Consider the following 20,592-nt stretch of genomic DNA (forward strand, 5'->3'; position numbering starts at 1 on the left):
AGGGAGAACAACCTTGCTTTCTTTTCACCTTAAAACCGCCCGTCCTTTCACAGGCCAGGCTAACTTTCTGCTGTCATCACTTGAGGCGTCACAGGTTCCCGCTTTGAGTTGTAATTGGACGATGATTGCTCCGTACCCTTAAGTCGGGACGCGAGCACAGACATGTAAACAGTGATATTTGCAGTAAGTTTAACACAAAAGGCGCCTTTAGGAGTTCGTCTGGGCACGGCCGCTTTTGGGTGCGGCCCGTCGCGTCGCCCAGAAGAGCCGTATTGAGCCTAGTTCTCATCGCCACCGCCGCGGCGCCACCGCTCCGTGACGCGTCCGGGCGGAGAGCTGCGCGCAGCGGCCGTGGCTGTGCTTTCGTTTCGGCATCCGCGTTGTCGGCGCTTGCTCAATTTAGGATTTGTGAGCGGCGTTTCACACATTATGGTGATGCCACATGCAAGTTTTCCTTTGATAAGGTGATAGCGGCATATCATCACTAAGATTTTTCAATGTCAGTCGTGAACTTCCTTTTACGAGAATCGAGGCAGTTGTGCGCTTCCCTGAGTGGGTGCACCCATTTAGTTGCGTTTCAACCACTGTAATAACATATTAGATATTACAACCTTGAAATTGGGACAATGTTTGGGGCCATTTATTCAGGGTGCACTTTTTTGGAAACTTACAATTCAATTCGTAGCGTTCAACATTGTTGTTCAGTCTGTTCCTTCTTTTTCCCTGGAAATAATATTTAAGTGTGTACCACCACCTAAACATACTAGCTAACACAAACTGATGCAAGAGAAACAACACAAGACAGCCAGTTCAACGACACGCCCGCCGGCTCAGGCAATGTTTTTTTTTTTTTTTTTCGTTTCATTATGAAGCCGCGTAATGCACAGAAGACACGCAATTGCCTATCTTACAAGCGAAGAACTTTCTTCGAAACAGATTTATGTGCAAGCGTGATTTTTTTCACTGTCAGATTGGTGTTGTCTGTCCAGTTGGTCAGCAGCAGTCGCATTAGTTTGGTTAGGTCCTTAGTGTGACTGCGGTCTTCTGTCTCGCAAATCAACTCCAGACATTGCACAAAATAGAGAAGAAGGGATGAAACCGACATGTTGCATAGCCTGCTGCTTCTTCTGACCTCCGGGCCTCCGGGGCACTTCATCACCTTGCTTACAAAGGTGCATGGTGATTTTCAGATACCTTAATTAGGCATCCATCATCAAGAATTTCGATAAGTCGAGGGTTTTGCAGAAATCACAAGGCACCTAGCTTAAAACGAGTACCAACAGTTGATAAAAGAACGGGGACTAATAAAATAAAATTAATGGCACTCTAAAGTAAGCATTCGAAGATATTTAAATTTTGGTAATATATAAATAATGAAAACAAGGGCAGGCACTGAAAATAGTCAAAATAAATAAAAATGTTTCGTGAGATTCTGTAAAAATATTCATACCTTCTCTTGACATGGACGTGAAGGTAACCAGCCAAGCATGCGATCGGGCCTAACTCTATGTCAGCTGCTGGTTCACACCACACTTGAATGAATCCAAGCTGACTCGAAAACTCTCTCGCAGCAGACATGATGGCAGTGGGCGAGGTACGACTTTCGTAATCACGAATGCCAAGTTTTATAGCTGCCTAATTGTTGATAGGTTCATTTGCAGACTTTGATGCTTGCAAGATGCCAACCAGCACAAAGCATGGCAAAATGTGTTTAATCTCAGCCGATATTTTTTTTTTTTTCGCTAGTGGTACCTTCAGTATTTTTTCCGAGGTGAACACTGCAGCCCTTGCGTAAACTCTTTCGTTCCCGTCTTTGAATCGCCTTAGGCTGTTAAAAAGCGATACTACAGGCCCGCTGTTGAGGGCCTGCTTTAGGGCGTATCGGAAGCTGAAAATAAGATTCGGTTAAATGCAAAGCACTAGTAAGGCACACAGAAGACATTGTTGTAAGATACTTGATGTGATCAAGAAGGTACTTAATTTGCGCCACTGTGGATCTGGTTGTCATGATTGTTGCTTCGTACATTTTTTTGGTTAGCCTTTGCTTCGACGTGCCTTGGACCTGAATGTCTTCGATTTAGCAAACTCCAAACCAAGAAAATCGCTCGTCATCTGACAAATAGAGCGGCTCCTCTTGGTGTCTCCATGGCTTCACTTATGCGATGCTGTGCAAGGCATACCATTTTGATATCATTGTCATAAAAGTGATCGTGGCGGAGCTATCTTGAAACTCACATGCTTCAGAACTACACTGGGGCACCGTGCACTGGGGGTATTCCAGGAGGAAATGAAGTGCATCTATAAGGGGGGAAAATATATTTACTGGACTGCGCACCTTCATTTTTTCAAGGTTGTTTGGCTCAACATGAGCCCGCGTTAGGAACTTAACTTGTAATGTGGGTAGTTCGGGAACACGGAGGGGACGGCAGAAGGAAGCAGGATCTTCAGTTTTATGTTCTTCCTGTATTCGTCATCTGTGAAGTGCAGTGAGTATACCAGTGACTTGTCACTCGGGTCCCCCGGCTTCATTTTCCGTCCGAGCCCTCTCGAGATATTTTTTTCAGCCATGCTGCTCGACGTTGTGAATCGCGTGGGAACTCATGGTAACAGATCTTCAGATCTTTTCTTGCATTCGTGGTGCACAGCGGCACACAGCATGGTGCTGCATACGCTTAGGCACCATTGACACGCACGCAGAACTATGCTGAGCAGTCAAAACGAAAACACATATGAGGCAGAATTGGTTGCCTTTCAGCAACCAATCCTGCCTCATATGTCACTTGAACGCAGGGACCTCATCATCGCTCGCTTCTGGACTTCATAAAATCAGCCATCCTTTTTCCATTCATTTAATTATTTATTCATCCTTCATCTCACACCCAACTGATGCCCTGAGGCAATAAATATCGATAAAAAAAAATATGCGCCACCGCAGCCAGCACGCTCCTTCCTCGGCGTCTGCTCGTTTGTGCCGGAGGCGCCTCGGATGGATGGATGGATGGATGGATGGATGGATGGACGGACGGACGGACGGACGGACGGACGGACGGACGGACGGACGGACGGACGGACGGACGGACGGACGGATGGACGGACGGACGGACGGACGGACGGACGGACGGACGGACGGACGGACGGACGGACGGACGGATGGACGGACGGACGGACGGACGGACGGATGGATGGATGGATGGATGGATGGATGGATGGATGGATGGATGGATGGATGGATGGATGGATGGATGGATGGATGGATGGATGGAATATAGGAGCGTCCCCTTTGAAACTGGGTGGTAGCAGTAGCTATCATGCTCATTTTTCTCCATATATATCTTAATGGAGAAATGGAAGCCGTCGGCGGGGCATTTTAAGAGGATGTGCTGCATCCTGCGCTCTTGGCGACAAGCTCGTTACTTTAAGGAGTGCTTATGGGTGGCATGTGGAAAGTTTGGCAGCGAACATCAGCGAGACAGGACGCACAAGGAGTGGATCGCCACTTCGCAAAAGACGATAAAATTTTTGTGGGCATCCGCCCTTCCTCATCTTCCTAAAAAGAAGGCTGATGGGCCTACCAGAAAAGTAGAGCTGCTGGGTGATGCGCATCTACCTCCGCAACATCGGAAGACGCTCGAGCAGAGACCAAAGTACGCTAACGAGCCTGTCCTTTCACCTGTGGAAAGACTGACCCTATCGAGGAACATCTCCAAAAACGTCGCCGAGGGAGTACGCCCGAGGTTCCTAGAAGAGAGCGTCAACGCCCTTGTTGCATCCCCGGCGGCACCACGACGATGTAAGGACTTACGTTTTCTTGTGGACTACTTTGAATGCAATAGATTGCGACTAGTTCTGTGGGATAAAGGAGGCCATTTTGTTGTAACACCGGAAGACTTGTTTGCCGAAAAGGCTTTACAGGCTGCGAAAAAGTGTTTTAAACGTGTAAGCGTGGATTTTGAAAGTGTAAAGGAGCAGGCCGTATTGTTACTGAACCAGTGTAATCTTGAGTCGTTGGCGGCGGCGGTTCTGAAGACAAAAGGCGATCAGTTGGAATTCTTTTTCTCTGCAAAGACTCATAAGGTTAACATTCCTTTTAGAGCCATCATATCGGAAGCTGGAACTTGGCTGGCTATCTGCAGAAGCATCTTTCATCATTGGTTGTGGAGCACCCTTTCTTGGGTGAAAAAAAAAAACCGACAATGTGATAAATTTCCTGAAGCCTAGTAGTCCTGGTTTGTGTTCAGGTTTCAGCATTGATATAGAAGACTTATATTACTCTTTGCCTCACAAGGGAATTATGAACGCGGTTAAAAAATGTATCACCAAGGAGAATGATGAAGTAGGTTTCATGGGTCATTGCGGAGTTTCTATTGATTTTTTCCTGGAACGGTTATCCTTTTATTTGAAATCAACATACGTAGGTTAGCGAGACAATGTTTATGTACAGAAAAGGGCATTTCTATTGAATCAAAGGTAGCGCCTGTGTTGAGCAATATTGTTTGGGGTGAAGTTGATAGACAAATTAGTAAACATGTCGATGGTTTGGTGATACGCATATTCGATATGTTGACGATATTTTTGTGATAATGGAAAAAGACAACTTAAACAGGAGAATTGTGGACGTCTTAAAGCTGTTTCGGGAGTGTGGAAAAGGTTTGTTTTTCACTTTTGAAGCACCGTCTAACGATACCCTCCATTTTCTGAGCATAGCACGTTGTTTTTCAAACGCGACCACTTATGTTTCATGTACTCCCCGAGGTCCCAAAAGCAGGCGTTAAGGTATTCTTCTGGACACTCAAAAATTGTAAAACATGAAATTGCTAGTAGTTGCATTCGCTCAAGCTTGCTGAGCTCGTGTCATCATTGCATTCATGATAGTGTATTGCTACAGGTTCGTAGGCTAAAACTGCAGAATTCCCGGATTTGGTTATTTCGGCAACATGTGAAAATCTTGCTGATGGTTAGGAAGGATTTTCCGGTTAGAATAAGGGACAGCGCACAGAAGAAAAAACAAGCGGTGATTCCCTACATGCATAAGATTGCACATAACCTAAAAAATGTAGCTGGGCGATTCGAAGTTAATGTCGTTTTTTCGGCGCCGCATAATTTGGGCGGGCTCTGCTGCGCTATCAGAAACCGCCAGGAAAAGCTAAAGAATATTAACCCGTTTGAAAGCCAGGTTTCGCATAGGTCGAGATTAGTAGATTGCGCCTGCGCTGTCGTGTACGAAATTCCACTGTCATGCAATAAGGTATACATAGGTCAAACGAGTCGGTGCATAAATATTCGTCTGCGTGAACACCTCAATTCGCTGTAGGACACACGATATTCTCACTTGAAAGATCATTGTAGGGCTTGTGGGAAAGAAGGAAAGCAGGAAAACAAAAGTTGTCACCCCTTGGTTTCAAAAACAAAGATTTTGTTTCGCCATAGGGACAAAACGACGAGAAGAAATTACTGAGGCATATTACATCAGCAAGACGCAGTCGCACTGTGTCAGCCAGCCTTCGTTGGTGCTTATCGAAAAAGGTGTTTTTTTTTTTCTGAATAGTGTTGGTGATAATTTATAATTTGTAAAGCGGGCCGTTGGGGAGAAGGGGAGGGGGTCTTGTATGTTTGGTCTTGCTTGATAGGGTTTTCCACGTGGCTGATGAAGGAAGAAGATATCTCTTGAATTTTGCCTGGTCAAAGTTTTCGTTCTTTGTAACATCATGTGACATATTTTTTGTATAAGAATCCGCTTTCTTCCTAATCAAAAATTAGTTGCGAGTCAGCGCTCGTCTGTTGTGCGTCTCTTCTTGTGTGTTTCGTCTTTTCGCGCTGTTTCATCCACTATACAGTTCTCTCAACAGAGAGGAAGCTGTCATTTGGAGACAATTACAGACAGGTTCCTCCCCAAACCTACACATTTGAACAAAATTATCCACACAATGTCACAGCACATGAGCCTCTCAAAACATAGACGTGCTCACCAAAATACGAAACCCGAGTGCGAAGCTAAGGGAGACTCTGCTGTCCAGCGACCGCTGCGAAGACCAGCAATGTCTGGTGCAGTGAGCTCAAGCCTCAACGGGCGGCAGTGGCCAGCGGAGCCCTGATCAGCAGAGCAACTAGCCATTGGTTAGAAGTGGACGAGTTCGACGGAGAAGACTCCAGGGTATGCAACACGGAGACACGTCTGAAGACGCCCCAAAAACCACCGAAAGTGTACCTAGGTCTAAATAGTTCCTTCCTTCCTTCCTTCCTTCCTTCCTTCCTTCCTTCCTTCCTTCCTTCCTTCCTTCCTTCCTTCCTTCCTTCCTTCCTTCCTTCCTTCCTTCCTTCCTTCCTTCCTTTTCCTTCATTTCTCTTTCTTTCTTTCTTTCTTTCTTTCTTTCTTTCTTTCTTTCTTTCTTTCTTTCTTTCTTCCTTCCTTCCTTCCTTCCTGCCTTCCTTCTTCACGCAGTCAGCGATCCGCGGCGGCGCGCACGTGCCCAGTGCAGAACCTGATTAGGAGGGACCAAGGAGTTTCTGACACTGTTAATTAGACAGAAACTTCACGGCGCTACACATCAGCCACCATCTGCGCGCTAAAAGTCATGGGCCGGTGTTCTTCTTGGTGCGGTGCAGTCGCATTTTTTCGGGAACAGAGTGTCGTTACTAAGATGTCTCCGTTTCATTATCATCATCATCTTGAGGTGCGAAAATAGACCGCAAAAGCCATAGTAGCGAAGGCGCAAAAGCAGCCGAAGGCAATAAAAGGTTTCTCCGAAATGCCACAAACAAAACTTCCTAAAGTGACTGGGCAACCACAAATATTTCTAAAACGTTTTTTTGCTTTCAAACTGTGCCTATTAAGTGCGAAATATTGGTATCTGTGCTGCTCGATACTTAGCCAATAGGCGAAAGAGCCATAGCTTATATTGGGCAAATTTCGCACTGGCATGCTGTTTCACTCTCTCTTTTGCAATACATAGTGACAATATTGACTGTTAGGACATTTTTAACTGTAAAACAACGTTTATCTTTCCATTAGTTTTGGTCAAAACTTGTATTTCTTCACTCGGTAGTTCCCTGGCCCATGATGCTTTGTGCGTCCATGGTAGCTGAACTGGCCGTCTGGAAACTCCATGCAAACTCCCATAGATGGCGGCACAGCTTTCGCTCTAGGTAAGAGTAAGAAACACTATGGGAAGGACAACGCCAACGGCGACGCCGCGAAACGCAGTAACGGGCGCCAAAGAGGTGTGCTCTAAAACAAAGTACATTTTAAACAAATGAGATCATGGGTGCTGCTTACAGGTATATTTAGCTGGTGTCCCATGATGCTCGAAAATAATTCGGTCCTACTTCTTGTTCCTTTGTTCATATTGCGTCACTTAGCTTAAATCATTTGTTTAACATTTCTGGGTAGTTTGTTAACTTCCGGAACACTAATTTTTCATCCTATACAATTTAGGAACGAACCATACATTTTAAATTGTATCTTTATCATATTTCATGCCTAGGATATATCTTCAAATACTGATATCGTTAGCGAAGAGTGGATAACAGTTTCTTAACTACTATTTTTCAATGGCTCACTCAATTTAGTATTACGTAATCCATATTCGTAAACTCCAAAACTTAAGTGTTCCCTCGTCATTTCTTTTTTCTTTTTTTTTTTGAACGCAATATAACTGATGAAATGCACAAAACAATAAAGTCCACACAACGCACACGCACACAACACATCTGCACTGCACCAATCCGGCAAAGCTAAGACGTTACCAGCCTTCAAAGGGGTTTTTCAAGGCCTTTGATTCAAGGCCGGTCCTTGACTCAAAAGCGGTGTCGTCACGGCCGCTAGCTTTCCGCTCTTAACGGCTCCGCGAAAAAATTACGTTTTCTTTGAATACAGGTCTTCTTTAAGTAAGAATGAAAGAGCAAAGGTAGGACAAGAAAAATATATGCTACGCAGAAGAAATTAAATGTTCAGCCGTTGCTTCCTGGCATGATTCAAAACAAGCTCATCTGATAAACCGGGTTAAGTGGAGAAATATGGGAGATGCCTTCACCCTGCAGTGGGTATAATCAGGCTAATGATGATGATGATCTGATAAATGGAATGCCCCGACTGCGTCGCCAAGAAAGGTCATATATTTTCTCTACACTTTGCTCGACCGTAGCTGAGATTTTTAGTTCTCACAATAGGCGCGACACTGAGCGCTTAGGAACCAATAACTTTGGGCTCATCAGTAAATGTTTGAACATCCTCTGATGCTTGATTCCGCAAAAGATCATGCAACGGTAAAAGCTGGTTTAGTGCGAGATGAGGCCTGGCCGACTCAGCATGTGTTGCGCTGGCCACCTTCTGGAAATGCGCGAAAGAAGTTTCCAGCAAAGCCTGCGAGCGTCATGTTCTTGATATTACGCTCACAACGCCGGCACTGATACAAGATGTTTAGGTCTTTTAACTCTGTTGCGCCAGTCGGAACAAAGCAATTCCTCGGGGGACGCAAGCGCGGAATCTCGTAGCTTTCGCCGGTCATTCCTCATTTTCTACTTAAGCCACTCTCGCGTGCACTGCATCAACGTCTGTGCGCAGAGGATCTAAACACACACCGCTGTCGCACTCCCTCTTTGGGTGCTTGGACTAATGAACCCGGGTGGCCTCTCGAGTCTGGTTGATTCACTCCCAAAAATTGAACTTCACACATTTCGAAAATTGAGTTCATCGACGTTCGAACTAAACTTAGTCCACCCCTTGTATGGTTTTCTTCCACCTCAGAAATACGTCTTCCGCATCCAATAGATTCGGATCGGGTATTACTAATATTAGACGGACAGTAAATGTTTCGCTCGACAGTAAGTTTGTTCGAGGGTCAGGCAGTCTCTTACTTTTTATAAAAAGGAATTTAGCAAAAAAAAAATAAGCAGAAAAAATCAATTTAGGAAGAAAAATAAATAAGTTTCTGCGGCCGGAACATTAAAAAACAGCAGATGAAAAAACAAATAAGACTAGCATTTGATATTCGAATCGGTTGAAAAACGATCGTGAGTGGCTCGCTACATAAAGTAGTAGTTGAAGAGCAACTGCAGAATATGGCTCAAGTTGACTTTATTTTTTTGCCGCGCTGGAGCTTTCAATGTTTCTATGTTGAGAAACCAACGCACACTATATTCTTGTCGTTTACGCGAAATCAATTTTCTTCACGGTTACTTTTTCATGACTATTTATGCCCAAGCAAAAATAGTTTGTATTTGACCGCTTCCATAAACATCTATTTTTTAGGAATTACCTTCTTCGAAAATAGAGCGGATTTGCGTGGTTCTGCGCAGCACTGCTTACCCCTATTTCTATGCATTTTACGCTTTATTATGCTTCGTTTTGCTTTGATATCAAACGGTGTCATGCATATGATTCCACTCTGCCCATTGTTTATTTTCTATCTTTTTTTATTTTAGAGCAGATGAAAGAAAGCAGTTTTGTCACATGGTCCGCGGCGTCCGCAACTGTGACATTACCACACTTGGTGCACCTATGGCTCCTTCGCGGGAGTGGCCCGTAAAATTGTCAGCTGCTTAGAGGAAAGGGAAGGCGCGATAGCTGTCCGTGGAGATCTGAAGCGCGCCGCGTAAGGGAAGGGAGCAAGATAATGTGAAAGCGATAAGAGAGAAAGAAGTGCCGTATAGTGATGGGCTACGGTGCCCGGGGCCTCGGGACCTTTAACGTGCCCTCATTTCGCACAACACTCGGACGCCTCCCTATTTCGCCTCTCTTGAAACGTTGTCGGTCGGAAAGAGGCAAAAGTAAATGTTTCTCTGACGCGGCATCTGCTCAACACAGCGGAAGCTAGCGGAAATGGAGAGGTACAAAAAGAAGACAGGAAGTTAAAAGATTAAAGGCAGCGGCAGTAAGTGAGGCATGTTTAACTTTAAAAATGAGGTTTCAAAGTTAAACATTATTTAGCTTAGTTGTCCAAACGCGAAGTATGTGGCACGTCGCGTTTAACTTGCAGTTTTGTTTGAACGTAAAGTTCGAAGATCAATTTGGAGCAAAGATGGCAAAATCCTTAATTGGGGAGTTTAGTTCAAGCCCACTGTGCAATTTTGGGAGTGCTCAACGCGCCTTAGGACGACATAGCAGTCTGATCCCTCCCGATGCAATTTGATGAAGAACTGCGTTCGTTTAGCCACACTTATTTCCAAGCTGCGTCATGCCCTTTCAAGGAAGGAAAAACACGCTTAGCGAGCCCGCGATGTACATCCTTACAATATTAGTGCTTCCAGGAAGGCAGGATAGGCGGAGTACAGCTCCATGCATTGGTCACTAGGATGAGGCGAGACGGCTCGAACAGCGCTTTTAAAAAATAACATGTTTAAAATGCTTAAGATTATGGTTGCTTTCAGCTCACGACGACTGTAGGCAAAACTCAGCTCTCCAATATTATAATGCTGTTACGAGGCGGCAAGCTGATGAAAACAGAACAGAGGACAGAGAAAAGATGTTCGATGACCGTGAGATCTATGGGGTTGCAAACACAGTTGAAGTCGCCCATTAGCACAAGATGTCGGTCACAGTCAAGTCAGCTGGCTATGTGTTCAAAAAAACTTATGCGCTGTGTCACAGTATTAAAAGCATAAATATTAATTATCTGCCATGACTTCCTAAATAATAGAAGATCGCAACATATCAACCGACCCTCGGCGTCGATATTATAAGTTAGGCCAATACAAGGCAGCGTCTTTCGCAGAAACAGAAAACAACCTGCCGACAAGCCCACAGCATGAGCAACAATGACATTAAAATCTGCCAAAAAGGGCTGTAGCGCCCTCTCGGTTTCCTCCTCTCTCTCTATCTTCGTATCTGGACTGCCACAATATCTAGGCGCCTGCTGCCACAATATCTAGGCGCCTGCTGTGCAAAAGTCAGCGAAGTTGCATCTGTCTCTGGCTTGACCTAAGACCCCGTACATTGAGAGTTGCAAACACTATCTCTTCAGAGACCGCCATGGTGACAGCACATAGTTTTGCCTACAATTCCATTTGCCTCTCGCAAGACGGCGAAGCCGCCTCCGAACCCCCGCCAGGCCTCCTCGACCGCGAACGCCGGCACTTCCCTTTGTGCTTCGACGCTCGACCGCGACGACGATGCTTGTTGCCAGCTTGACCGTCCTCCACACTAGACTCGGAGGCACATGATGCACGGCGCTTCAAGACTGGCTCGTCGGCAGCCGCGAGCCCGTCAGCCACAGGAACTTGGCCCTGGTCTGGACGTTGTTGCACAGCAAGGGCCACAGGGGTCACAATATCCGCGGTGACACTCGCTGGGTGTTCGGGAACGATTGGTGGATCGTCTGCGGTTGGCTCCTTGTCCGAAGCTTGACACGACATCTCGTCCAAGGCTTGAGACGCTGAGTTGTTCCCCTTACCCTCGGACGCATGAGCAGTATTTTGTTCCTTAGTATCCTGTGGAGTAGAACTTCAGGACTCGGCCACAACGCCGACAGGAAGGTCGCCAGACGCATCAATTATCTCAGACGCGTCCATGATTTGCTCCCGTAATGCTTCGTCAGGAGGCCGGACTCGGTGCCGAAGCTTGTCCGCGTATGTAACCACACACTCCTCCGCTGTGTGGCCGAAACGCCGGCAATCTTCGCAACGAGGCGTACGGCAGTGCCGACGAATGTGTCCTACACGGTTGCAGCGGAGACAGAGAGGTGGTCGGCCAGGTATCAAAACGAGGCTCTGCACTCCACACACAGTTAGCTGATGTGGAACGTTACTAACGCTAACCCCTTCGCCAAGAGTCAAAGTCACATCTCGGCTGAGCGTCGTCATCTGTTCCATATCGGCAACTTTCCAGTTTTCCCTCGAAATCGAGGTGACTTTGCCATAAGCTTGTAGAGCTTCACAAATAAAGGAGTCATCCAAGCGTTAAGGCAGCCAGAGAAGTTTCGCCTTTATCTCCTTCGGTTCTGGATCCACAACAACACAGCGACGGTTCTTAACCAATAAATCTCCACATGAGACTAGTTTTGCTTTAGAGTGCGCCGATTTACATGTAACCATCCAGACATGCGACATTTGAAATTGTCCGATAGAGCTTATTTCTTCCAAATCCATCACGTTCCGAAGGGCGTCTCTGAAGTCTTGGGCACGGTAGGGGCGACCGGCGAGGTCAGCATGTAGAAAAACAGAGTCGACGACAAGCTTACCAGTTGGGAAACGGGGAAGGACAACACGGTAAACATTGCTGCTGGCATTAACCCGAGCAGTACCACCCCGGCGGGGCGAGATGACGTTTAATAAGGAAATATTAGCGGACCTAGCGCGAGCGCTTCTGCCCGTGCCACTGCCCACTTCCTCCTTCTTGATCCGTAACAATATACCGAGGTAGAGACAACATGAATTCGCTCAAAAGTATGCATTGACTTGTCTGCGAAAACAAATGGCAACAAAGTGTTTAGGTGACTATGTGTGGAAAACACTGCGGAATAAAGTGTTTAAGCACCAAAATATTTCGTCATGAAATGTCTGCGATAGAACCTTTCTCATCAAATTATTCTGAACATTCTATTTGCCACACGCTTAACAATAGCATGATGCAAATTATAGTCGAATTGATCCTACAAGTAGTTCTAAAATAGTCAACATAACCGTTAATAGTTCTGCTTCCCAAAATGCACGGATATCAAGGAAATTTCATATGAACAAAAACAATTAAAAGCAAAGATGTCACAAAATGTGCAGTGCAGTGATTTCCTTTGGATGCTTTGAAAGCAACCAATACTCAGCTCTAGAGGGAATCTAAGACTTGAGTACTTTATTGAACGTTTACTTCTGGACAAGCACGCCTTCAGCTTTAGACAAATTGGCAGTGAGGGTTGCGCAACTTGTGGCCACTGAGGCTGCTCATGTAAAACTCTCGTCGGTTTGCTTCTGGCTGCATAAGAGGCGTCAGTGTTCTTATGCAAGGTCATAACAGACAAAGCATTTGCTCTAGTAGCGCCTTTCTAATGCACATGGTAGGCTATTTTATTTCGTGCTTCTAGTCGACATTTATTGGGCAGCAGAGAAGAAATGGGCAGGACATGAAGCGCGAAGAGAGGATAACCGATGGTCGCTTAGGACAACAAACTGGATTCCAAGGGAAGGAAAGCGTAGCAGGGGACGGCAGAAAGTTAGGTGGGCGGATGAGGTTAAGAAGTTTGCAGGGGTCTAGTGGATGCAGCTCGCACAGGACCGAGTTAATTGGAGAATTATGGGTGAGGCCTTTGCCCTGCTATAGTCAGGGCGAAATAGTCGACATACTGGTGGCAACGGCTTGTTCTTCAGATGACTAAAAAAATCCTGCATTCTGTGGTTGTCCTACATTCAAACGGAGCAATAAAAGCTTGCAGTCGAAATGCGGTGTCTCTTTATAGTCTAACTGTTCAGTCGTCCATGAGGGGAGGCTTCAGGATATTGGTTAGTATGATGCGCTCTTAGAATGAGCAAAGTTTTGTCGATGAACAGTCTCCCAGATTGAAATACGCTCGTAATGAACTTTCGTGCACAAAAGGGGTGTTTCAGCTAATGGTGCAGCCATTTTCTGTAAAATGTTTTGTAGCCTTCCCTAAAATCTGAACTGAGCCCCGTGACCAAATTAACGTTCGGGAATTTTACCAGTTGTTGGGCAAGTTGGTTCTTGGTTCGTCCATTCTTCTATGTCCCGTCTGTCGCGCTGTTGTTATGGATCACCGGGAACTTTAGCTGAACTAGAATATTTATAAATCTTCTTTTTTATAATACCATATTCAATCATTTATGCTTATCACGTTTCAGTCAATCTAAATAGATAGAACGCCGCGAAAACTTGGTTGAATTATCTTTTATTCTTTTTCATATCCGGCACTTGTGCTACGGTTTGGGTTTTCAGAAGAGACACTGCAAGAGAAGCGTACAGTCCCGGCCGTATATACGGAGGATGCCTCAGAGAAAAACATTTGGCACGCGTAGCCTAGCGAATATTGCGAAGTACCTTAAGCATATACGATATGCGCTTGCGTATGAGCTCGAGTGACCATCATGCCTTTTCTGCGGGGCGCGTGAGAAAATTAGGCTTGCTCGGCTCCGAACTTGTACGTGCCGAAGAAGACACCTGTGAAATCCATGCGTAGAATTTATTCCTCTGCAAGTTCCGGTTTTCAAATTTTAAAACACGTTGGGCTGAGCTTTTGAAATTCATTAACAATATACATCAACATTCCCGGGAAGAATTAACAAGAAACTTGCTGTTCAAAAGGTTGGCGAAATTCTCCCTTGTCACGTGATACATTCTGCGCTACATTCGGAATTACAGTTTATAGAGAGTGAGAGCGCCTCCGACTATTCTCGACCAGGCAATCAGCAGCGCGTGCAGAGCTAGATCACACCTGCAGCCGCTGATGCGTAACGCAAAGAGGAAAGTAAAATTTCAGCCGACCACGAGCTCTCGGGAACCCCAGTAGCAACAGCGATGCACGTCGTTCAGATCACGCGATTGCACGCTCTTAGTCGTTGGCGATGGTAGCGATAAAGCGGTCCGGCTGACCTTCACTGCCGAAGCGATTGTGATCTGCCCGACGCCTCTGGCTACCTGCCGCCCGTCACGAGGCCGCACCGAGCTGGCTGGCAATGAAAATGCACGGACGAAATGAAAGATTGAGGAGCTCAAGTTCCTCGTTATATTTTTGTCTTAACCTTTCCTTTCTCCTGCCGTTTATCATTGGCGTAAGAGTTTAGTGAGTCAGAGAAAGTGTAAGTTTGGTGAGGAATGCATTAAACGCACGTTGAGAAACTACCAAACCCGAGGTAAACTGACGCACAGAGGTCTTACCTAATACGACGTTTGGTAAGCTTTGCATGTTCTAAGTGGGCGGAGGTATGAGCCAACAAGAGGCAATATCGACTAGCAGGTCTCTTAGTTTGCAGCTATGAGATAGTGCATGCAGAAGGAAACTGCCCTCCAGCTCATTACCACTGATATCCTCACAGCTGCAGGGTGTCATATTTATCCGATATTGGTCTGTATTTTGTTTATCCTTAAAATGTAACCTCCGCAAGATATTCCCAAGTTGAGACTCTTCCTAAAATTTAATTCGAAATGGCCCAATGAATTTATACCACATCTTAGCAATGCAAATTATGGGAGGAAACCGAACTGTAGGAAGCAACGTTAGCTCGCTTTTTCTACTATTCCTAGTCTGTTCCCAGACCACCGAGAGCGCCTTTGAGGCCTTTATATGTTTATTTTCAGGACACCGCGTATCACATTAAGATGTGATATGCGAAATTATCTAAAAACGTAATTATAGAACGGAAACTGTGAACACTGCAACGATAGCTTCTTTTAACACACGCTTTTCAAGCCGCGGTTTTTTCACACTTTTTATTCAAATTAGGCTCTGGGGAAAGGAAGAAGCCTTATACTTCTGAGTCAACACCACGGAATTGTGGACACCTACACATAACCAGGTCAAGGTCGTGTTTTCATATTTTTCTTGTAGATTGTCCATTGGTGAAATAAACGGCGGCGCAACAAGGACACTGACAATAAAAGGGACACCACATGCGCACAATATTCCAACTATCTAATAACCGAAGAAATGGCACACGTATACACTCAGCTCAAGCATGAGACTGATCGCAATTGTCGCTCCGAACCTAACACGTGCAAAAGAAGCGGCAACTTCAGGATAACAGGCCAGAAACTGCTAACACCTGCAGATATCCTCACCAAAGAAATTAGCAGCGAAACAATCGCTGTGGTACCATTGTAACGCGTCTGCTTCAGCTGCGGCTATGGTGACGCGCGACCTTCTCTGAACAAATGTTATCTTCCACGACGCGTTGCCGGATTAGCAAGCATTATATTTCGACTGATGACATGAGCATTGATACGCTGTTCGTCGTCATTGCTCCTGAAACCACAATGGATGGTGAATGTATTTCTGCGATGCCGCCTCGCGTTCCGGCGGACCAAAGAAAACATATTGCATGCCTCTTTGTGGAAGGCAAGCCCCAGAAATATGTCGTCTGACAGGAAGGCCCAAATCAGCAGTAACAAGAATGGTGAAAGCGTTCCGTGATGATCGAACAAGAATAGCTGACGTCCCTCGAACTGGACGACCAAAGGTCACTGAAGAAGACGGACTGGTTATTGCCGCAGCCGTACTTTTTTTTTGCAATGCTTATTGTTTCACGGCCTAAAAATGCTATTACAAATGAAGAATGTGGTCAAATAAATGAAAAAAAGGTTGACTGATGCAGTGAAGTCGAGGAGTGAACGATGATGTGGTCCCTGCGCCCAAGTGGCATATGATTGCTAATTATGGGGAGAGAGGCCAGCTGCCACCAGGCACTGGATCCGCGCTGGCTTCAGAGCTGGACATTCCCACAGTGGGTGATGGATGTCAGCTTCTGTATTTCTGAATTTGCAGACAGGGCACCCAGGGTGTGGATATCAATGTCGAAACTGAGGCCACTTTCTAATCAGTTGATCCCTTCTTGAGCGCCAAAGGATTCAGGAAAGCACTGGGTATTCCAGTGTCATGCGACACAATTAGAAGGTGTCTTAAAGAAGTGGGAGTACAAAATTGTGCCCGCAGCACGGAAGCCCTATTTCACAGAGAACAACGCCGGGAGAGGCTGGAAATTGCTATGCGTACGAGCACTGGGGTATTGAAGAATGGGGCCAGGTCAGCTTTACTGATGAATCCACGTTCTGCATCAGGTGGGACCAACAGCAGCGTATATGACGGCCTCAACTGCACGTATGGCTAAGATTCATGTCTTAAACAAGGTGTTTAAATATTAGATATGGATTCTTAGCACAAAACAAAGAAGAGGAATCCACATTTTGTCTTTGGCGAGCAGCTTATTGACCAAATAAGTGTTACCTGCAGGAGTTCTTCATCAGGCATCATACAGGAGTTTAGGAACTCATCTAGCAGCATTCTCATGACGCCGCAGTTTTTTTGCTCGTGCACTTTTTTCCTTAAAAGCACCCATATCTCAAAAAGACACACAATCATAACAGTTTACAGAATTTTGCCTTCCTTTCCACGCGTCGACTCATAATAAGGGAGAGTATTCTCTGTGATGACATAAGCTGTGCTCCCCGCAGCTATGGCGTTGTTCATAACGCGTTTTTTTTTCGTTTCTATTACGTATCGAGTGCAGTACACGCAGCGTGTGCTATTGAGTGGTCGATGCAGCGTGTCCATCTGGGGAGCCATCAACAAAGTTGGACTCGGCCCCTTAGTGCGCATCGATGGAACGTTTAATGCTTCATCAGACTGCGACATCATTAAGAATACCTTGGTGCCGTATGCTCTGGACGGCCCCCTGGACGGCCCGTTTCCTGACGGTTTCTACTGGCTGCTGCACGACCGCAGCCCAGTGCATAATGCGCGGCTTGTGGGAGCTCTTGCGGTGTGCTGCGACTACCATGGCCCCCAAGTGGCGCGCACCTCAATCTAATCGAGAATTTGTGGGGAAAAGACGCCCCGCTGCCCAGCGTCGTCGTATCCACAGCGTCGATGCTCTGTGGAAAGAAATTCAAGAAGCATTGAATGCACTGACGGCCGAAACTGAGACTGTAAGGGCTCTGTACGCGTCCATGCCATGGTAGAAAGAGTAAATGGTAGCGTAATTACCTCCCATATAAGCATGCGTGTCGTCTCTGAGCGAGGCTTTAGTTACTTGGCGCTCCCTGCGAACTGTGCGGCAAAGCAAACACGTGATTTTGTGACGTCACAAAAGCTGGTGACGTCACAGCGACGTACTATGGGTGGATAATTTGATTTTTTTGTTCATTTTGGGTGAAAAACAAGGCCAACAAAGACGGTGGCAGAACGATGCTCGGATAAGGCGGAAAAGTGCACCTTGTAACTGTTCAACCAACTTGACATAGATTTCTACTGTCAAGTTTTATGTTAACTTACGGCATCTTCAACCACCTTATCATAGCATCGTTCCGGCTCCGTCGTCGTTAGCCTAGTCCACGGTGCAAGATATATTCTCTTACACCGTGGCCTAGTCTTCCATCGCGCGTCATGTAAACGCATTCCGGGGCTATTTCTTCGGGAACGTTTCTAAACATAAAGGACCTTGAAGTGAATTCGGCAAGCACATGGATAAGAATCACCTGACTAAAGGGATTTCACTAAGGGCATAAATGAGTGAAGCTGTGCTGCATCAAAAGCCAGGCTTTATTAATTCACGATTACTTACATAGACGCGTCACGACAATGCAAATATTGAACTATAGGAAAGCGACCACCATCCATTCGTCTTTCATGGTCTTCATGAAATCCTCGTGATAACAAAATGACCTGAGCCTAGGTTTCCAAACGAGACGCGGTGAGATTATAAAAAGGTAAGAGATTTCGCGAACAAGCACAGTACGTACCAGTGTCAAAGAACAAAGAAAACAACAACGCAATAACTGTAACGCTAGCGTTAGAACACCCAGCTGTAATAGCTTAGGCAAGATATTCAAATGGGGATTGTTACCATTTAGAAGGAAATGCGGCTGAGAACTGAAAATAACATGATACAGCTTCGCTCCCTACAGCTAAAAGCTCGCCCTGTTCCCGATTCCATTTTATTACTCGCGCTTCATTTGTCGCTCAGAGGAGTCAATGTGAGGCTACAAATTTACAACTTCAGCATTTAACATATGCATGCGAAAAAAGGAGAGAGAGAGACCCTTTAATGAAGAACAGAGATTTTATCCGGCGTTTAAATTTCACTGACATGCTACTTAGGAAGGGGAATTCGGAGGTAAAGATGAAAGAAGAATCGTGAGGAGATTAAAAGAAATGAAGGGAGAGATACAATGCGGCCATTAGGTGTATTCTAAGGTGCATCGTGGAGTAATGACATAAAATGAAATGATGAAATGCATAGTCCGATAAATGTGCTGATAGATTTCACAGCGTGAAAAATTCCGAAGGGTAACATTCTAGGTGAACTTAAAGTTTGCCTAAAAGTCCAATGTCTTTTAAATACGTAAATAAAAAGTTCATTGCGAGTGTCTGTTGCCTAGGGCAGGCTAACGGACCTAAAACAATATCCATTGTTAAAGGTACTGGGGAGAGCTTTTTCATACTACGTTCGTAGTACTCACGCTCGTCAGCGTACGCGGAACACTCAAGTAGGATATGTTGCACAGTTTCAACCCAACCGCAGTTGTCACAAAGCGGACTGTTCATTTGACCAAACCCTATCGCACGCTATTTGTGTAAGCACAGTTCAGGCGAAGTCGATGATAAAGAGTTTCTAGTTGGCGAGGATATTTCGGAGGGAGTCTTGACCTTAGATGTGGGTCAATCGAATAAAGAAATTGATAGCGATTTGTCGGCAAGCTCCGAAGTCGATACTTTGCTTCGGTAGCAAATTTTTTAGCCACTTAAGATGCATCAGATTTCGCGAAGTAGGTCCGAATCTATCGTTGATGTTGGTGGCCTTTACGAGCCGCTTCATCGGCTTTTTCATTGGCTTTAATGCCACAGTAGGCTGGTATATCCCCTGAAATCTTATGCAGTGGTCTGTAGCTAAATGATGCAGATACCCGATGTCAAGGAAAACAGGCTGATGATTGGTTTTCTTCAGCAGATCATACATGATTTGCAGAGATGCTCTGGAATCTGTGAAGATATCCCATCGGCCGGGGGTCTGGCGCAGGATATAGAAAACAGCTTCTTTGATGCCATGGAGCTCAGCTGTCGTAGATGATGTCTTCTGCTGCAGCCGGTAAGACAGGACATGGTTTGTTGAGGGCACATAGAGGCTACAGGAAGAAGTGTCTTGAATAGTTGGAACTTCGGTTAATATGTGTGGGTGTACTGTGTATATTCCTTAGCTAAGTAGGCGAGAGCGGCTTGCAGAAGCACTGCATGTGGCATGCGGCTCTTCGCATATACGCCAGGAACATACATATTCACCTTTAGAGACGATAATGTCCAGGGGGGAAAGGTGAGTGGTAGAATATTTCGTGGCTGAGGAATAGTAGGGAGGGGCAGAAGCTGTACAGCTTGACCAAAGCCAGAGTTACATTGACTATTGTGGACACGGTTTAAGAAGTTCTTCTTCCCTTGAAGAACATGTCGGAGGCGGGTGCGCTTATTTTCTTGGGCGGCGATCAAATCTAGCGGGAGACATCCTGCTTCTGCAAGTGTTCCTGATGTAAAGGATCCTTTTGGGAGGCCAAGGCATATTCGCAAGCAGTTGTTCCGCGCGGATTCAAGAATCTTCTGGCTTGGACGTAATCTTTGAAGCGCCGGTAAATTGTAGCGCGACGCTCCTTCAACGCAGGCCTTTTCAAGCAGTGCCATCGACCGGCAGTTGTTGCCCCATCTTGTTCCCGCCATGAATCTGAAAACCTGTGTCGCTGCAGTAATACTATTGCGGAGGTTTTTATTCTGAGGGGCCCAAGAGAAGTTACTGTCAATCATGACACCTAGGAATCGGTGTGATCGTACATACGATAGTGACCGTTCACCCAAAAGGAGCGGGCATCGAGTCATTCTTTTTCGTGTAAAAGCCGTAGCCACACTGTTTTCTGATGAGAGACGAAGACCACGGGGAGCCAGGTACATTGAGATGTGC

At 45.7% G+C, this 20,592-nt stretch overlaps 1 protein-coding gene and 1 pseudogene across 1 annotated transcript in view; both read right to left on the bottom strand.

Annotated features, from left to right (window-relative positions):
• Positions 1-20,592, bottom strand: part of LOC146171487 (cholecystokinin receptor type A-like) — a 387,924-nt gene that overhangs the window by 201,182 nt on the left and 166,150 nt on the right. The window lies entirely within an intron of this gene.
• Positions 11,440-12,054, bottom strand: LOC146171489 (uncharacterized; annotated as a pseudogene).

The sequence above is a fragment of the Amblyomma maculatum genome, unplaced genomic scaffold, assembly GCF_055883805.1.
Source record: "Amblyomma maculatum isolate TAMU_Amacu unplaced genomic scaffold, ASM5588380v1 scaffold_22, whole genome shotgun sequence".
Taxonomy (NCBI): domain Eukaryota; kingdom Metazoa; phylum Arthropoda; class Arachnida; order Ixodida; family Ixodidae; genus Amblyomma; species Amblyomma maculatum.